The sequence below is a fragment of the Corapipo altera genome, unplaced genomic scaffold, assembly GCF_003945725.1.
Source record: "Corapipo altera isolate COAL_440 unplaced genomic scaffold, ASM394572v1 61411, whole genome shotgun sequence".
In the NCBI taxonomy this organism is placed as follows: Eukaryota; Metazoa; Chordata; class Aves; order Passeriformes; family Pipridae; genus Corapipo; species Corapipo altera.
The window spans coordinates 17,643,536-17,664,463 of record NW_020884875.1 but is presented as its reverse complement, the minus strand read 5'-3'; the positions used below and the strand labels follow the sequence as shown (position 1 = coordinate 17,664,463).

The following is a 20,928-nucleotide window of genomic DNA, read 5'->3' as shown; positions in this document are numbered from 1 at the left end:
ATTGCCGTTTGCTGTCTCTCTGATGAAGGAGACTTTCTAAAGCTCCCAATGATTTGTGGAGGGTACAATAGTTGTTTTCTGTCAATAAAAATCTGCCTACATGGAGTACTAAACAAATCAATCTACTGTGAGACCTCAGCCCTTGATCTATATGCATGGGCTCAGGTATGTAGATAGCACTACAGAGGATTTTCTGAATACCCTTATATTTGTGGTTTCCTGATATTCCTGAAAATTAATGCTTTTTTAATGTATACTTTTTAATCAGAATAAGTAAAGATATAAAATAATCTGGGGAAAAAAAGCATAAAATAAAATAACCTGAAGAACAGAATTTCAGGGTCTTTCCTTCTTTCTCTCTGTCTTTTGTTTTGTTTTGTTTTGTTTTGTTTTAATTTTCAAAGGTGCATTTTTGCTTTCCTTCTCACTTCACTGCCAGAATGTATAGTTATATATTAGAAGCTGATGGTGAGACTTTTCACTTTCTGGGAGAAAACAAAACAAAACAAATTATATATATATATATTAGAAAGAGATTAGGAAAATGTTGGGAAATTACTCAAAAAAAAGTAGATTTTGTTATTTGTGATTTTTTTTATAAATCAGAGCACATTCACTATCTATGGTCATCAGTCAGAGTGTAGCAGTTCTGGTTTTCCAGGAAAAAAGGTGAATATGCAGATATGAATGAGTTAATTTTAAACCATTCCTCAGTTATGTAAATGCACAAAATGTAGTGCCACTTTCTATTCTTATTACAATCGTGAGACTGTCACTATAATTGATTAATTTTGTTCCATTCTTTCCCAGTGATCTCTTTGTCACAAGAATGAGCTATCACAGAATTTTAATGCAGAGTACATTTTAGTTTTCATAATGTATTCTGATTCTCATTCTAGTGACAAAGGTTGGCACAAAATCAGACCATATTCATAACAAAGACTGCAAAAATAAAGCAGGAAACTGTATAGAATCCATCTTCATGACAATCTCAGAACAATGAGAACAAAAATATCAAAAAAACAAAACTCTTTGTTCTTATGGCAGTCTTGGTATTGTAATATCACAATACTCCAAAATACATTTCTGAACCTTTTAGATTGGATGTATTAAACTCATTGCAGTGTGGATATCCTTCACAATATTTTAAAAAGAGAGAGTGGGAAAAAAAATCTTACATCAAAATGTGATTTGTTAGAAATTGTTATGGGTAATGGAAAATACTGTTTGACTGCTTGTTAATTCCTAAATCTACCACTAAGTTACTGGCAGGAGGGACTGGGAACAAGCAGGGAGGGGAAGGAAAAAACAAAGGTTGTTTTTCATAGAACCTTTACATCACAAATGCATTGTTTGTTTCTGGACTTAGTACAATTATTTGATAAACTACTAATATGGCAAAACTATGAGTACCAAAAACAAGAAACATTCAATAAGTTAGAAATAATTGCCATTTATTGAACTTCTTTGTTGTGAAGTTATGAATTATGCATATTCTCCATGTTATGCTCCTAGAAGGAGAGTGAGCCAAGAACCAATGCTGAATTTCTTTTTGGTTCTCTGTGGTAAACTGAGCTATGCTCCTTCAAACTAAACTCATTGATTATATACATTCTCTACATTTATCTATCCTGCTGTCTAATGTTATTTTACCCTTTAGAACACAAATTTTTAAACTCTTTGTTGGTATGAAAACTATTATTAATATGCAAGTGGGTTGGTAAACAAGCCTGACTACACTGTATTTTATTGTAAGCAAAAAGAAAAGCAACCTGTTCAGCTTGGTGGACAGACAGTTGGATGGTGATGATATATTCTGGTTTGATAATGAAATGATAATAATAAAAGTTTTACTTTAAAGGTCAGTTCATATTTCTAATTTTAACAGTTTACATATTTGGTTGTGAGCTCACACCTGACATATAACTCAAAGTTTTATTTCATATTATTTCTGCAATCCAACAAGAATAGAAGGGAATACCAAGTACTTAGAGTAATATTTACTAAGATGAAGTGTCCAACAATGCAACCTCCGAAAAAACACTAAAATATTTATACATGTTTGGAACATCTCCTGTCACCTATATTACACTACTGCATATAAAAGCTTGACATACTGCAGAGTAGAAGCTAAGAATGTATGCTAGAGAAATATTTCTTGCTTAGCTTTTATATTCTAACCATTGACCCTGCTGAAATCAGAGTATTTTTCTAGATGTGCTATTGGTCTGACACTACAAGGCTTCTCTAATAGCAGGTAGATACCAAGGAGTACAAAGCCTTTCAGAAGAATAGTATAAAACCCCCAATCCTGTTCCCACTGAACTCCAATTTCCATAGGTAGTACACTAATAAATATTTTCCTGGCTCTCCCCAGGTTTGTTCTCACATCAGGTGGGATGCTAAATCCCACTTGGATAGCTGCAAGCAGGCTCAAGAATGAGGGTCAGTTCTATAGACCATACTTTTCTGTGCATTTAGGGTGGCGAAGAGTCAGTTTTGGTTCTCTAAATAAGGATGTCTCAAGTACTAGTGAGAAGAAAGTTATGTCTCAAAGAAAGTATGTACCCCATTTCTGGTTTTGTTTCTATGTGTTTTGTGTTGATTATTTTTCCTAAACACAACTTTGAAATATACTGTGGATATATTTTACACACTCGGGCCCGGGCACTTGGGCCCAGCCCTGGGTGCGGAAAGGAACGAGAGAGGGGGAGCTTCACCGGTGCGGACTGTGCCATCATGGGAGACGAGAGGGGGAGCCCGGAACACACAGAAGAGAAGGACAACTCCAAACTCCGGCAGATGGAACTCATTCAGCCCTGTAAGACCATCCATCCAAGAGAAGGTCACTCTAATTAAACCTGCATCCTGAGGACCTCGCTGCCACTGTCCAAACTCACTCGGCCCTGGCAGATGAACCTTAGGATTAAAGGGTGGGCTCAGTTCAGCACATACTGTGTCTCACCTAAAAAATCCATTGCACGGGCTTGAAGGCTTTACCCGCTTTTGCAAAGCCCTGTATCAACATCTTCTACAAATGCAGTCACACAAAGATCAAAAGACAAAGGCATATACATCTGCCTCCAAAGGTGCAGCCAAATTAGCACGCTGGAACATCAGAACCATGCTCGATTTTGTGGACAGTGGATGTCCTGAACATCGTTCTGCCCTGATTGCCCATGAACTGTCACATCTCAACATCGACATTGCTGCTCTCAGTGAAGTTCGCCTTCGTGAAGAAGGCAGCCTCAGAGAACATGGTGCCAGTTACACACTCTTTTTTTTCTCAAATCTTCATTCGCGAAGCCCGGCCATGAATGAATTAATGGAATTTTACACACTATCAGACTACAGGATTCCTTTATGAAATAACAATTTTCAAACCCTCTTCCCTGAAACTTTAGAAGTCATATAATATTGGTACTCTATATTCTTCACTTTTAAAAATTGTATAGAATAAAACATGCAATTTTTTTTTTACTTTTTCTTTTTTCACCCTTCTTCCCTTGGGGAGTCAAAGAAACAGGACCTGTGGTAATCTCTGTGATTCTGATCTGTTGATAAATCTCCTTGGCAGTCTTAATAATAGTGGTGGTTCCCTGTATATTCTAGAAAAGAAGTCCTGGAAGAAGACAGTTGCCTGGAGGAGCCTGCATGGATGCCTCAAATATATGTAGTTACAGTTTTGATGGGGTGGGAGAGGTGGATTTAGTACTAGTATCCATTATGACAAGACCTTGATCAGTTGGTCCTTCTCAAAACTAAACTTCAGCTTTCTAATGTCACCATCTAAGACCCTCACTGTGATAGTAAAACTATAATTTTTGATTACTACTATAGTTTCCTTGCTGACTAAATATTTTCACACTTTATCATTCACAGAAAAGAAGGCAGAGACTCATTTTCCTTCTATGCTGTCATAATTTCTCAACATACTCCTATTTCATTTGTTCCTGTGAATACTACTAGCTCTGTTTCTTGATGATCTCATTTTAAACTGATCTTTGCCACAATGCTTCTTCCTAGTCCTACACTATGACTGTGCTGTGTATAGGATTGTGAATTTATAGACTTCTGTTTTCTGCACAATCAGAGAGATTGTGTTACAAGGAGAGCTCATTGTATCCCTTCCTGAAGCAGAGTTCCACATAAAGTCCTGTGGAGATAGATCCTTTACTTTACATTTGTTCCTATAATCTTTCTTCTTGACTGTAGTGGATGAAAACTTTCACACCTACCGACATTCTCTGACTATATGAAAGGGTACAGCAAATAACTTCTGCTTGGTTCACTGCCATTACAACTGTGAAGCTGACTTGGCTGCTGTGTCTTCATGTCTTGTCTTCCCTAGCTAAATCCTCAGTGTCTAAAGACAGCTCAACCAGTTGTGGTGTCCTCACAACTGGTGACTTAACATAGCCAACAGTAACGCAATTGTCCTAAGAACAGTCACTGTCATTTGAGTCAGCATTAACCTGTACCTGAGTTCACTTTCAATTCTCTTCAGAGTAAACTCCTCACCACAATTTTCTGAAACCTCTAAAGGAGAACTTAGTGTTGCCAGAACCTCTCTCTTCTGATATGGAACATAATAGCCCTGAAGTTTCATCACTCAATTGACCAATACCACTCACAGTCACAGAAGAAATGTGATCTAGTTCTTGAGATTCTGCCTTATATGGAGGTATTGTAATAATTGATGAGTTGGAACATCTCCCTTCATCACATAATGAAGTAGGAAAGTCATACTTGTCATGCTGATCATACACTTCTAGTTTAAAAGAAGATAGAATACTGACAAATACAACCTAAGTATGGTGTTCCCATGTTAGGGTGTTTTATTAAGAAAATCTACAGATATCAGGGATAGCAAAGGAGCCTTCTTCTGAAGCTCTGAGTATACACTCTTTAAAGTCATCTTCATCAAGAATTCTGTGGAAAATAGACAGGAAAAATGCTTGCAGAGTGGGCATTTATCTTTGTTTTTTGACCACTCCCGGACAAAACAGAACCAGAATGTGTGGAATCAGTGATCCAGGGAGCCAGCACTGTCAAATCTATTCAGACAGAGCTTTAGAAACAGGATATGTCTGCTTAAGAGTCATCAGATGTACTGTCTTTGGCTGGCATAGAGTTAAATTTCTTCACAGTAACTTGTATATTTTGGATTTTTGATGAAAACGGTGGTAATAATACTGGCAGCATTTACACACTCTCAAGGTGCTTTCTTCTTCTCACACCACACCATCAGCAAGGAAGGTTGTGGTTCACAAGAAGCTGGGACGGACACAGCTGGAACAACTGACCCTAACTGACCACAGGAATATTCCATACCATATCACATCACATTTAGCAATAAAAACTGTGAGAAGAAGTGAGGAGCATTCTGAGCTATGACATTTGTATTCCAAGTTGCACATGATGGAGCCCTGCTTTCCTGGAGGTGGCTAAACACTTGCCTGCTGATACAAAGAAGGAAATTAACTCCTTGTTTTGCTTTGCTTGCAAATGTAGCTTTTCCTTTATTATTGAGCTGTCTTTATCTCAACACATGAGTTTTCACACTTTTACCCTTTGGTCTCATTATCCTATTGAGGGGAGTGAATAAGCAACTGTGTGGTACTTGTTAGCCAGGGGAGCCTTTCACTAGAACCAGGTTGCTCAAAACTCCATTCAATGTGGTCTTGAACACTTCCAGGCATGGGACATTCACAGCTTCTCTGGGCAGCATCTTCCATTGTCTCACCACCCACATAGCAAAGAATTTAATCTCAAAATTTAATCTAAAATTACCCTCTTTCTCTTTTACCCTTCATCCTATCACTACACTCCCTGATAAAAAGTCCCTCTCCAGATTTTTTGTAAGTCTCTTCTATGTACTGGAAGACTTCTGTAAGGTTTACTTTATTTTTAAGTAGAGGTACTCATTGATGGCACCACTTCTTTCAGGGGAATGTAGGAGACTGCAAGATCATGTATTCACAAAAGTTCTAAACCAGCTGCTCTCTTACCAATGCAGACATGCCTGAAGTACAGCAACTGACACCTCCTGCCCCTCAAAACGCTGGCATTCTTTCCATCCTTAGAAGCCAAGTTGACACTGGTGTTTGTTCTTTCTGATTTCTAAATAACATATCCTTTTTCAGTTCTCTGTTGCTCTTTTCCCACTGATGCTCTATTTCCACTGTCCTCCGTTTCTTACTCAAGGTTCAGCAGCTGTTTCCTTGCTTCAGATTCTCTGCAAAGCTCCTCAGGGATACAGCACATGACCAACTAGCTGGTAGTGGATCTTCTGGGCTGTTCTCCTGTCAGTCAGAATGCTGTAGTTTCTATACTGCTTGAGCAGTATCACAGAGTAAGAATGCATCTCCATAGAATATGATGTACAGAAAGTGAAGACAAGCAACAGAGAGATATAGTAAGGCAGTTTTCTGAGTGAAACTTGTATCATGCTGGCATATGTGAAGAGTAGAAGCAGGACTTTTTCTGTCTTCCCCATTTTTAAATGACTGTAGCAGTTCAACAAGATTCTGATCAATATCTTGTGAGACACATTTCCAAAAGAAAACAATGTTTACACATTAAAAGTACAAAAAAAGTTAGTTCCATCATTTTAGAAAACAAAAAAATAATAAATAAACAAACAAACCAAAGTAAATATTTAACCTAAAGAACCTAAAGTACCAGTCCTAAAATTCTTCTGGTCCTGTACTGTTTTTATAACCTCTGCTGCTGCTTTATTGGGCCAACCGTGCTGGCTACTATTGGTGGACCACACATAGAGACTAGTCTAGGTGACCTCCAGGGATGCTTTCCACCCTACATTAGTCAGTGGCTTTATAGCTACAGCAGAAACTACCAGATGTCATTCCTACACCCTATGTCGTGCCTTTGAATATAGTCAGATCATCAACTGTGCTTAGCTATAAATCTATTTTAACCTTAATTTAGGCATCAAGCTTAAGCACAGGCATTATGAGTCAGTGAAGTCATTATGACTGACCAAGATATTTACACTAAAGTCATTAAGCCACCTTTTGCAGCAAGTAGAGAAGCAAGTTGTAACTACATGCTTAATGTTGGGCAAAAAGTTTGCTGTACAGATATACAAAAAGTACACATGGACACACAGGCACAGACACACACACAGATGGACAAAAGCCATGAGCTTTTGCTCAACAATGAGTGCATCTAAAATGGTGTATTCTGTTTTGTGTGTAATCTTTCATGAAATGGCCTTTCTTGCAAAGATCACTGCAATGTCAGAAAGTTGGGAAGACTTAACAGGAGAAGCAATTTTATCACACAAAGTGAAGCTACTGAAGAAGATCAGTTTTTGGGGTATAATTTTTCACGTTTTAAGCAGCCAAAGATACAATTACAGACCCGCAGTACAATTCATAAAAAAAGATAGAGCAAAACCCACCTAAACATTAAAATACATATTTGGAAATGGGTGGGAGAGGTACAGACTTTTGCACAATTAGAAAAGAACCTTAAAACAACAGCTAATCTAATATTCAAATTGAAATTTTGCACGTGCAACATTTTGACATACATACACCTATATTAATGACAGGTTTTTTTAAGCAGTCATAGAAACCACATTCTCTCATCTCTTCAGGCAGAAAGAAGATGCTATAGAAACATACAAGTTTCCCTAATCCCTATTCTATTTGAAAATCTTCAGCTTTCCTTTGGTAGAGACAACAGTTAGTATTACCGAACCCTGTAATTTCTCTTTTTTCATAATGAATTTTTAAGAAGGGATTTAATACCTTTTGTGATATCAATGGTGCTTTTGTTATTCAGCTTATAAAACTTCATAATTTTGTAGTTTGGACAGCTACGTTTTAGGTAACAGACTTGATGTACTTAATAAATGATGCAATTATAAAAATAAGTTGTGCATTCATCCTCAATTTGACTTTCATAGTGAATAGTTTAAGTTGTGAGCATGGATAAGTTAACAGAAACAAAATTATTTATCTAGGTTGCTTTTATGTAAGAAAGGGATTTCCATCTTGCAGGAATTTATAGTTTATCCTTCAATGAAGTCAACAAAATGTCCAACGTGTGAGTCTCAGTTATACATGTCATATTAATCCTTGGATAGAATGATTTAGAATTATTTTTCTGATAAAATGAAGACTTGATAAAAGATACAGATCGCAAACATGCTTTTATTTAAATGAAAACCTCAATAATATAAAGACCATCTGGAAACGTGTGCTAGGCCAAAGAATATTTTTCTTTTCAAATATAGCTGCATACAGAATAATCCCTCTCCCTTCTGAAAGTTTCTTTTGACTAGAGGACAAAGTTAGTCAAATTTATGATGGAATTTTTTAGTGTAATGTATTAAAAAAAAGTTTTGTAGTAATTGTAGAAATTTATGAAAATTTTATGAAATTCCATAAAACTTTAAGGAGGTCATAAAGTATTGATAGCTTATGGCAAAAGTAACAAAATAAATAAAAATAAATAACGTTTAACATATGGAGATTTCTGTGAAAGATATGAAATTAAAATGGGAATTACTAAAATCCAATTTGCACAATTTGAATTTGAACACAATCAACAAAACTAAAACAAGTACAAAAATACATCACAAAATTTTTTTTTAAATGAATGTACCATTTTCAATAGTTAGTCTAAAATGTTAGTGTCTCTTTAGTGTAAAGTCTTTGTCCCACTTAAGATTTTAGGGTTCTTTTAAATATTGGATTATTTTCATAATCTTCTGACAGTTACAATCCTTTTGTGCAAAAAAATTCCTTTTATTTAAATTTCTTGTTTCTAGTCTGAGTAAAAAGAACTATATGAATGAAGCATTTAGGACATTATTATTCTTCTAGGAAGTTTGTTTTCAGTCCCCTTTTGGATAATTTTTCACCTCTGTTGTTTGGTCTTTTAACAGTCTTTCTGATCCAATATTAATGCAAATTGCATTGTCATGTTTTGTGAATTTTCTGCACTTACAATCAGATATAGCCTAGATTCACAGGTATTTATTTTTATTTTAATTTTTTTTTAAATCACTAATGGATTTGTAGCTAACCTATGGCTTCATCCATGGAAAGTTGCCTTTTGTATCACTGATGTATGCATTGTGCTGATAAGCATTATGGTTCATTTTCCTCTTGGGTAAGCACAGTTAAAAAAAAAAGGCAGGGGGTGGAGGGTGGGGGGAGAGGGAGAGAAAGAGAGAAACTCTCAGACTAATAATTACCTTAGCCTGAGACAAGGATGGCAAAACACCCTTGATTGCTTTCTAACCTTCAGTAATGTGTAATAAAATATGGTTGCTTCAGGACAAAAACTGTGTGATAGCTTCTGTCATTTTAATGTTATTTCACTGAAATCCTCAAAACTGCATTTCATTCAGCATTATCGGTGTGACAATGTTTTAATTAAAGGGTAAATCTTGGCCTAATTATGAATACTTTTCTGACATCAAAAGGACTCTCCCTAGTATTCTCAGTGTCATCATTTCATATTACATTTTAATTTGTTAGTTCATCAGTGTGAACTTAGTGTCCTAATATGTAAAGTATCATTTGTCATGATTCAGTGATCTAACAAGACTTGTTGAAAGGTGAACTGATTAGTAAAAATAAAGAAGATTTCAACCTTATGGAACATATTATAAATGTTGTATGCAAGAGTACTTTTATCTCATAGGACATGAACAACTGTTCTTCTGATATGTTTGCAGTGTCACATAAAATTTTGTCTGTTTCATGGTCTGAAAAGGAAAAACATATACCCAAACACTTAATTCCTTGCTAGAGAGATTTTAATTCAGCTATAGTGGTTGGTGATGTACAGCATTTTCTGATTTTATTATAAATGGATTATGAAGATCTAAGGTAGATGTGGCCAGATAAGTGGATAAACTCAAAAATTTTGTATGTCTCAAACTACTCCAAGAAATGTCTAGCAATATATCTACAAATTCAAACAGTTTCTGCCTATAGTATCCTATAATTCCTTTATCTAGACCTAAGAAAGAGAAGTTAATCAACTAAACTGGAGAAACATATGGATACATGGCTGATTAAAACTGAGATTTGAATATAGTTACATTTCTTTTAACATAATTTACTTTTAAGAAAAGTGAGACCAATTGTTTTCTTATCTTACTGAAAAAATCATGTAGATCTCTCTAAAAATATTGATTGGAATCAATATCTCTTCTATTTGTCTTTCATTTTTATTTGCATCATCCACAAATGTAAAGTTGGCTTTGTTTGCTTTAAGATTTACAAGTTAACAGGTTTACAATAAAACTGTGTTTTAAAAGCACCATGTTCACGGTGGTGTTGGAGTTTGGACCAGGCTTTTGAAGAGAATCTTCTGCTTCCACTGACTAGGCTTTGTTTCCCTTTGTGTCTTAGATCGCCAAAGTAGATGCCTTCTGAACAAAACTGAAGTGGAAATTTTGCTTCAGGAGTGCACACACTGTATGATACAACTGTTAGTGGGCATTCAATGCTGAGTGACAGAGAGGAGCTAATTTCAGTTAAAAGCCTTGAATCATGTATAGTTTGGATTCTGGGTGCTAGCGCAGACTGGGGACTACCTCAGTGTTTTATCACGTCTTTTAATGTTCCTGTGTTGTACCAGTTTTCAGTAATTGAATTTGAATTTTTAATGCTGAAATCTGAATCCAGAATATCTGAATACTTTAGGTGCTCTGTATATTTGTGTAGAGAGCTAAGCAGTGCAATTCACAAACACCACATTAAGAAACTGCCTGTAGCTGAGCTAAAAGTGATGATAAGGACAAACATATCTTTACACTGGATTTTCTCTAATGTTTCAATGTTTTTCCAACTGATGTAGATGTGTATCTTCTTCAGTTCTTTGCTTTGATCTCTCTTTCAAAAATTCCTGAGACCTTTCTCCTAGTTAAGGTAATTTCTTTATACCAACAGATTACATTCCATCCCACTCCAGTTATATCTAGGTAGACAATATTTGCTCATGGTATGATAAAGCTGTCCCTATTCTCTGTTTCTTCTTATGGAACTCGTACGTAAATCTGGTTTGTTTTCAGCAGGAGGGAAAAAGATCTTGACTTCTGTGGACTTGACTACTGTCTTCCTTACACAAACTACTCCATTTTGCACAGAATTAAACAACAACAGAAACCAAAACACAAAAAATAAAGCAAAACAAAACCCCAAACCCAACAAAACAAAACAAAAGAAAAATTCTATATCATCAAAGAAGAAAGGTGGAGTGGTAGCAATTCCCCGGCCTAATGCTTATTTCAATGGATAGAAATCCTGATTTTCAGGATCTCTCTGCAACAGTGTGTTATACAGGACATCTGACTCATTCCTAAGCTACCTGAACTTTTTCTGAGCAATTCTACTTTCTCACAGGTCTAATTTTTTTGATACAGGTTGCAGTATAAAAATCAAAATACAATCAGAACATAATTGAAAGCCCTGTTGAAAGGCTCGTCTTATTAAATAACTAAATAAAAGCACCTTCTGGGTGAAAAGTGGCAGCTGTTAAATGGTGAACAGCAATACTGCACAAGAGCTCAGGACAGTGAAAAAAAGCATCATATCTAATTGAAGCTGGAGGAGAATTGTTAGTAGATGGAATGCAATTACGCAAACTGGAAAGTATCCAAAATACTAAGGTTAACATACATGTCTTTTGCTTACTTTTTGATGTTGGGGGAGAGGGAAAATGATTATTATTTTGCTACATTAAAGTTTAAATCTTGAAAATTTAAACAGTAATGTGCAAATCATTAGAATTCCACTTATTTGTTTCAAAACAAAAGAAGATCCTCTCTGGAAGAAAGTCCACTGAATTGTAGGGTCAAAATAAAGCTAACACACCAGGAAGCACTATTAATTTACCTTTCAGCACAGTCATCCTTCTGGGTCTTGTAAGTTGTGTTCTGCGTAAGTTGTAAACCCAAAGTCAGTGTGCTGGCTTGGAAAAACAATATCTCTTAAAGAGTGGTTTTACATAATGATGTAACGTGAAAAGCAAGCATTGGTTAGAAGATTATCCTCTCCTTGCAACATGAGGATATTGCAGGGCACAGGTACAAGGGTGTATTTTGGAAGGTTTTTTGTTCTCTTGTTATTTATCCATTTCACCATTTATATGTTTGCTGGATCAAGCTTTTTGGCCAGTTCTTTATTATTCTGTATTGTTCTGTATTGTTCCTCAAGTAAAAAAGTTTCTTAACAGTTTTTTTTTTAATTCAATATTATAAAGAATTATCTTTATTTCATCTGCAAGGGATTCCTCTCTGTCCTTTGTATATTCTGTATCAAACAATACAAACTTCCTGTCTCACTGATATTAATGATATGTCAAGGTTCACTCCTGTTGAGAAAAAGTATCCCTTGAAAGTTATCATGCTTCAATCTACAATTCTGCAGGAAGAAAAGCATTTGCAGCCAAAGCATGGGGAAGAAAATTCCATTTCCTTTAAATGACTGAGACTGCCACCTCTGAGATACTTCCTGAGAAGGAAATAATGCTAAAACTAGAAGTAGAAAAGATAACCATGCAGCAGGAAAAGCTTTTTAATGTTCTGTACATTGCCAGGAGAGTCCAAACTAGTTGATAATTCCTGTCAACTTATTTGGGGAAAAAGGTAGTTGTAAATAAGCCACCTAACATAATGCAATTACGAGAAAGGCCCATACTTTTGGCATACATTTATTATGATACCTGTAGTAATATTACTCCTATAGTATTCTTTGTTCTTTGGCTGGCACAGAAAACATTGTCTCTGGTAAAAATTAAGAAGAAATCAATGACAAATATTACCTTTCTATCCCTATAATGGTATACTGGTGTGACACATTAATGTCAGTATTGCAGGATGATAATATGGTAAAATTACCACTTTATCATACACAGGTGCAATTCAGCTGCCAGAATTAATACAGACCACTTACACAGATTCTGAGCCGCTACCCCTAGCAGAGATTCTGATACTCTTTTATGAACTAATATGAATCAATCTGTGAATAATTCTGACAGTGCTGTCATTACAAAATGTACTGATTTTGGTTGGAGTAGAGTTAATTTTATTCACAGTGGCTAATATGGGGCTGGGTTTTTAATTTGTGCTGACCACAGGGTTGATAATACAAAGATGTTTTCATTCTTGCTGAGCAGGGCTTGCACAGAGCCATGGCTTCTTTGGCTTTTCTTATTGCCATGCTGGAGAGGCAGCTGGGGGTGCATGGGAGGTTGGGAGGGGACACAGCTGGGACAGGTGACCCAAACTGACCAAAAGGATGTTCCAGACCATAAGGCACCATGCTCAGTATATAAGTGGAAAGAAGAAGGAGGAAGAGGGGACATTTAGAGTGATGGTGTTTGTCTTCCCAAGTTACCGCTAAATGTGATGGGGCCTTGCTCTCCTGGAGATGGCTGAACACCTGCCTGCCCATGGGAAGCAATGAATTAATTTAATTCCTTGTTTTTGCTTTGCTTGCATGCATAGCTTTTGCTTTCCCTATTAAACTGTCTTTATCTCAACCCATGAGTTTTCTTCCTTTTACCCTCCTGATTCTCTCCCTGATCCCCTTGGTAGGGGAGAGAGTGAGCTGTGTGGTGCCTGGTTGCTGGCTGGGTTTAAACCACAACAGTCATTTTTTGGCACCCAATGTAAGGCTCGATGAGCTCAAGATACCAACAGATCTGATTGGGATGTACTAAATTTGACTTATAGATGTTAGTGCTGTTTACCTAACTAACACATTAATGTAACTAATGGTTTTGGCAGTAGCAGATTCCTGGAGTGATTTTGAAAGAATAATGTTAAGAAGCATTTTTAAAATGATATAATGTGTATACGATGAAGAGTCATTGCATTTATTAGGTCTTTATTAGTAAAATTATTAAGGATAACACTGTATCATATGTATAAGAGCAGAACAGGAGTCAAGTATAGCATGATCATGCAGATTCACTGTTGCTTAAATTTTCTGCTTCCTTATGGTTAAAGACCTCTTCACAAACTTCAAGAAAAGTAAATAACCTCAGTGATTTGGGCCCAATCTGCAACTCCAGTGGGCTTACTCACCTCTGTACTGTCACATTTGAGGAACATGTGTCCAGATTTCTGCTGAAATAGCAAAACAGGAGTAAATTTATAGAAATTTCTACAAAAAATATTAAGAACCATCTATAGGCCTGAAAAAACTGTAAAAAAATGTTCAGTCTTGCTGAAGTAGAAGACAAGGAATTAAAGTATTCCTTGGAGTTAAAGTTAAGACTATCAGAAAGCAAAGATATTGACTGCAGCTTATGTTTCATGCTTAGTAGACTAGCAGTCATACAAATTTTGTCTAAATGGATCTCATAGGTACATTTTTGTGCCTATAAACTTAATCCAGAGTATTGCAAACACTTCTCATTAGTTTTCTCTTTTAGAAGTGTTAGTATTTTATCCAGCCTTCTTATTCTGACATGAAATTGAAGATGTAGTGCCTTTGATTGAATGTTAAATATTTGTGTTAGATAATAGGTAGTTAAGCAGGAAGAGAAAGAACATGCTTCCTCTGTGCTTCCAAAGATCTATTAATAGATAAAAACTATCATTTAATGGTAACATATAAAGAGGATTTTGGAGATTAATATACTGCGACTGGAAGTGATTAATTTCATGATGAATTCTTACATTCTACATAGAGCAAGACAGTATTTAAGAAATCAAATTCTGTTCTTCTGTGTACTGTGTTATATAAGTAAAGTCACTTTACATAGATCTGAACTTAACTGTGATACAATGAGACTCTGGATGCTATCCCAAAAAAGCATTTTGTATATATTTTCCTTTTCTTTTCCTCTGTTGTGAATTAATAATATGTTTATGGGCCCATGTCTTGAAGAATGCTTTTCTATTTATTTCTATTATGTAGGTGTTTATAAGTTGTGCCTTTTATCTGTTGATACCACTTACTTCTTCCCCTGTAGTATGATTTTGGTACAAAAATATCTCTTTAGTTTACTGTCCCCATTCTGAACCCTTTAGCTTTTCCCATGTGTCTGGTTACCTATAACCGACAGGCTGTTGCAAAGAATTAGATATTCCCTAGTTAACTGGCCTTTGCAAAGAAGGTTCTTGAAGAAAACCAACAAACTGAACTACCGCACATTTTCTTAGCTTGAAATTCCTAATAAACAAATATGAGGCAAATAATCATAGATTAAAGATCAAATACTTCAAGTCTTTTGACAGTAATTGAGTGTATTTTCAAGAGAGGTTCAATTTGGACAGAGAGTAATTTTTTTTCTTTCCATTTCATCACTGTCTATCTCAAATAGTAAATATTTCATACTACTGACTGACACTTCACAGTTGGTACAAGTAAGTGTACAACAGTCAGAACTCATTTAAAGACCTCCAGCTGCAATTTTATTAATAAATACCATTCCATAAATAAAGTTAATATTTACTCACTGGCTTTATATCCATGGAAGCAATATTCACACACACATCATCAGAACTGCAATAGCTGAGACTATAAGTCTCCCATCTGTCCTAGTCCCAAAAGAAGGATCAGATGCTCTTGATTAAGATACCTCCATAATAAGTCTCAGAATAGCTGTTGATGTCATTAACATCTGTCTAGTCATTGGAACACCTCTTTAATTTTGAACTATGAGCTGAGGCTTGCAGACTGTACTTTTGAAGGAATTAGCATGCTTGGAAAAGCATCTGAACAGCTAACCTACACAGGTGCTTTTAGAAATCACATTGATGAGAGTTAGATGTCTAAGTGTTTTGGCAAATCTGCACCTATCTTCATCATACCAAAATGCCTTTTGAAAGTCTTGGGGCCTAGGCATCTTTACTAACTTAATCAAGAAAATACACAAAACAAACCCAGGAAAAACCATGCCTGAGCACAACAGTATAGTGTCTGGAAGAGTTTTTGCCTTTTCTATATGAAATATATCGTGTACTTACAATGAACAAACAGTAAGCCTTGGAGTTCAGAGCATAAGTTTGTTATTCAAAGTAAATATTTTTCTTCCCACAAAACTCTGATCATTCAAAATACTGGGAGTTTTCTGAAGAATAAAGTTACTATGTCCTTTTTTTTCTGTTTTCAGACATCATGAAAGTAGGAGTAAGAAGTAGCTCATTCACAGTCTAGTGCTTGATCAGATGAAGTGGGTGGTAAGATTCTTTTCTGTTCAGGTGTTAAGTGGGTGGACATCCCAACACAGCCTTCATTCACAACATATGAAATTCAATGGCATTGTTTTCAATTGATACTTACGTAAATAAGGTAAGAAAGAATTAATTCACACTGGCCAAATACCACCAAATATCACTGCCCAAGAAACCTGTTTGTTTTCTTAACTGATCACTAAAAGCTCAAAACACATGTTTGATTCTGTTTAGGTTTACTGCATAACCTTTTTTTTTTAGCTCCTGTTAATCTTCTTGACACTAACTCTTTATTTTTGGAATTTTTGTAGATATTAGTACCTCAAGTGAAACATATATCAGCTTTAGGTGTATGAAAACTGACAGTTGTGGGATAGCGGGTTGGACTGTTACTCGAAGCCAATTTCTAAGTTATCTGGAAAGACTGTTGACCAATTCCTCTTATTTTAAATGATAAAGGAACACAATAGAAAAATTAGTATTTTTAGGAATGGATTAAGAACGGTGGGAGAACAGATTACCTGTTTCACTTAGCAGCCAAACAGGCTTCACCTTGGTGATATGCCATCTCAGGACATGACTGATTTGACTGTATTTAAGAATAAGTGTTTGGTGCTCTGTTGTGTATTTATTAGCCTGAGAATTAAATCCTGAAGTTAGGTATTTGCTATGTGAAAGAAATTGTTTCCTGTTACAAATCTGAGTTTTTTCAGAGATGCTACAGATTAGACACTTTGAAATACACCTATGTGTTTTCACATCCTAACAGATTCTTAACTTAAAAGAAATGCATTTCTGAATCTAAAGTATTCAGCAGCCTTTCCTTTCACTTCAAAGACATGACCTCCCCCTAAAGTCAAAGAATTCTTGCAGAATATGATGTATTCTTTCTCATGTCCTCCTTGTAGGTATTGATAGTAAACCACGCTTAAAACATTTCAACAAATCTGACAAATCAGTCACTGCTCTTAAAGGTGAGCTGTGGAATATTTTTACAGTGTTTAGATTATTCCATTAGGTTCAAAAGGAGCAAATTAACAATTTACATTAAGGTCACTTTTTAGGTGACTTCAAAGCCTAATTAATGTCAACACAGGCAGAAATAATTTTGTGCATTCTGAGCCCTTGCTTAGATCTGGTCATTTTTTGTTTACTTATTTGCTTTCTTACTTGGTTTTTTGGGGTTTTTTTAGGGTTTTTTTTTTGGCAGGGGAACTACATGTATAGAGCAGTAGTAAGCTGTATGGTCATTCATGAAATTTTTACTTTTATCTGGTTTCTGCTTGGGTGTTCATATTCCCAATAATGTATTTGAAAAATATTGATCTGAGATCAGTTTCAGGTATTCATTATTTGCACAATCAAAGTGCTTAAGAATAGTTTCTTCTTTTGTCCCCATAAAGAGAAATGTCCTTCCTGGAACTAATCAATCATTTCCTATTTGGACAGTTAAGATTCAGCATTTCTAGTTATTGCAGGACTAAGCCCAAGATCTTTACACAGTGATATGGTAGAATTCAGTCTCCTAATAAAATCTGTTGTTATTCTTAAACCTTACAGCCCTTCACACTTGTAACCACTGTAACTGTTTTTATGAACAGAACCTTTGAATACTTACATGAACATTGCCTGTATAGTTTTAATGCTAGCCAAGTATATATATCCACACTCACAGAAAAATGGGTGAGAAAAATCGAGGAATAGAGCTTTTGAATATCTCCCTCTTCAATGAATTAATATCTTAAGATGTGCACATTAGAAATATTACTTTAGATATCACATGTAGCCAAATCCCTTGTGAATAAAGTACCAGTCCTCAAAACAGTCTGATTAAGCTTTCACCCCTTATTTTGAATATTTTAGAATTATGCAATGGAATATTGAAATTCTACATATGATGTTTGTGTTGCAACAGTTTCAAGGATTCAGATGGAGGAAAACTGAAGTTAATGTTCATAAGCTACCCTGGTTATTATTATCTAATTACTCTTTCCTGAGTCCTACTTTTCCAAATAATAAAAACCCACAAACCCTTAGACAATTTATAATATTTAGTATAACGTTTTATGCAGTCTTGAAAACAATGAATTTAGGGGCTTTGTATTATGCAGTTTTTATTTTAATTAATTCTTTAATGTCATTAAAATCTGCAAAGTTATTCAAGCCTGAAAATATGTTTCAAGAACTACAAAGGTATGTATTTGGAAATGGTGACCTGTAGTAAAAATATTGAATTCTGCATTTATTTAGACTTTAATTTATGGGATCATTTAAACATTCAATTATGAAAATTACAATTAAAAATGCTCTCTTATATGATCTGAAATGAAATTCTTTACTGAAATGGTGATGCGGCACTAGAACTGGTTGCCCAGAGAAGTTGTGGTTGTCCCATCCCTGGAAGTGTTCAAGGCCAAGTTGGATGGAGCTTTAACAACCTGGTCTAGTGGCAAGTGTCTGTGACACTTCTAGTGGGAGAGTTGAAACTAGATGATCTTTGAGTTGTCTTCCAACTCAAACTATTCTATGATAATAAGACCTGTAGGAAAATTCAGAAATATTAGATATAATTAATAAGAGGGAAAAACGAAACTGCAAAATTCAATTTATATTTTCATTGCTAATTGTTCTTTTCAGTTATGTATGGGATGTTACAAAGTTGTAATTGTTTCAGACTATTCCTATCAACACATGTAAATATGTGTATAAAGAAAACCATGGTATTTGACAATGGCTGTGACTACCAGTAACATCAAATGCTTCTGAATCTTTTTTAGATCTCTATCCTGAGACAAAACAACAGGATGTGCCTTGGAGAAGAGTAAGTTAAAAAATTCTTTGTTCTTGATACTTTTTTTAGTTATAGTAATAACAACTGGATACTGTACATTGAATTTCAGTGAAATTAATCCTTTATCCATTCCTTTTTCAAATATTAAACCCCTCCTACTCCACCATTTATTCAGACCTGATTTCAGCAGGATTACTTCTTTTGAGTACATTGAATTTAAACATTAACACTCTTAGTAAATTACTATAAAATATTTAAACGGCAATAGAGAAACATCCTAGATGATTTTGTTGCTTCAAGTAACATCACTGTAGAAAAGAAACCTGACAGAAGATGAGGTATCCTTTATTTAAGCCTGAAATGTCTCTGTAGTGCTTGGAAAGTTGCTTTTTATTGTTAAAAAAAATTAGATAGAGCTAATATACAATTTATGTCTCTCTCACATAGAGCTTTAAAATTGAAACATTTTTCCTGTCCAATTTTTTTATTGTTTTGCTTTGTCCCAATAACAACATGTTCAAATGCCAATGACTCAACGACACATCTTGAGTAAAAAGAACAGTATCTGTTAACTGCCTGATATTGAGTGAATGACTAGCAGCAAAGCCTTTGCTAAATCAAGAACCTGTCCTACTGTTATTCAACAGCAAAATTAGTGCAATGTAAGTAATATTGATTCCCAAGTGGTACAATGCTACATTACAATGCTGGCTGCTAATCCTTATTTCTATTTCTTAAAGATACTGTAAAGTGTGTTTGAGTGGAAAAAATAAAGTTACTATAATCCTGCGGTTATAAAAGAAAATATGAGCACACCAGGAATTTTGCCTTTGGTTTGGTGAGTTTAGGATTTGGAAATTTAGACCGAAGACTAACCCCAGTCCCTAAAGAAATACAACTTATCTATCCAGGAAAATGAGTCTTGTTTCACTGCACACACAAAAGGAAGATGCAATGGGTCGAAGGTATGAAATACTGGGAGTAGATCATCTGTGCTGGCTCCTGGGACAATCTTTCATTTTTCCTTTTCCCAAATTTAAAAGCAATCTCCTAAAGCCAGTGAAATCACTTGAGGTATATCTTCAATTCATTTCAATTGTCACAGTTCCATTCCATTCAGCACAGTTGTATTAATTTTCATCACCTCACTGCTTGAACATAAATCTTTATTACCTCAATTAATGAGTTTCATTTTTCCTTTCCTTTGATGTGTTTTGTGGGAATATACTATACTTTCAGTCACATTTGCAGGGCACTCTAAGAGACATTTGGTGTAAAACCTTCAGTATTGGAGCTATGCTGCTTTCAGGCCTACTGAGAAATTGATACCGTACTCAATCAGCGAATGTTTTTTTGTTTTGGAGCTGTTCTTTACTACAAAGCATTGTTTCCTGATAATCAGGAATCAAGATCACTGGATGGTCAGAGATAAAGTTTTAATGGGAGGAAGCAAGCCAAGAAGGGAAAATGCTGTTTTCTTATCTTAAAGTTGTTAAGTTGTAATCATGAGATCATAAGCAAAGTCTGGACAACACATTTAGATGTCAAAAGGAAAATTAACATTTTCCTAAATTAAGATATTTTCAAACAGATTACTCTATGGATGTAGTTCATACAGTTGCTAGCACTATTAGCAAGACAATTCTAGCAAATTAGGAGAAAAAAGGGATATTGAACAGAAAAATGTGAGTGTTGTGTCCTCAAACCAATATTTTGTTTCAAAACACAGTAAAATAACTTAGGCCTTACTACAGTTTACCCATTCTAGATATGTACTACAAAGTCCAACCATTAACCTAATCCTGACAAGTCCACCACTAAACCATATCCCTAGGCATCTTGTTTACTGATATTAGCAGGTGAAAATAGGTTCACTAATTTGCAGATTACTGTTTCATGACAGCAGAGGTGTCACTAGCACAAACATGTTTTCACACCAAATTGAAATTACAGAATTAAG

The 20,928-nt window shown here is 35.3% G+C and overlaps 1 protein-coding gene across 47 annotated transcripts in view; it reads left to right on the top strand.

Annotated features, from left to right (window-relative positions):
• Positions 1 to 20,928, top strand: part of PTPRD (protein tyrosine phosphatase, receptor type D) — a 1,162,785-nt gene that overhangs the window by 371,400 nt on the left and 770,457 nt on the right. For all 47 annotated transcript variants that reach the window (XM_027635107.1, XM_027635108.1, XM_027635120.1 and 44 more), the window contains one exon: positions 18,955 to 18,998. The gene's annotated coding sequence lies outside the window, so the exon portion shown is untranslated. The remainder of the gene's footprint in view (positions 1 to 18,954; positions 18,999 to 20,928) is intronic.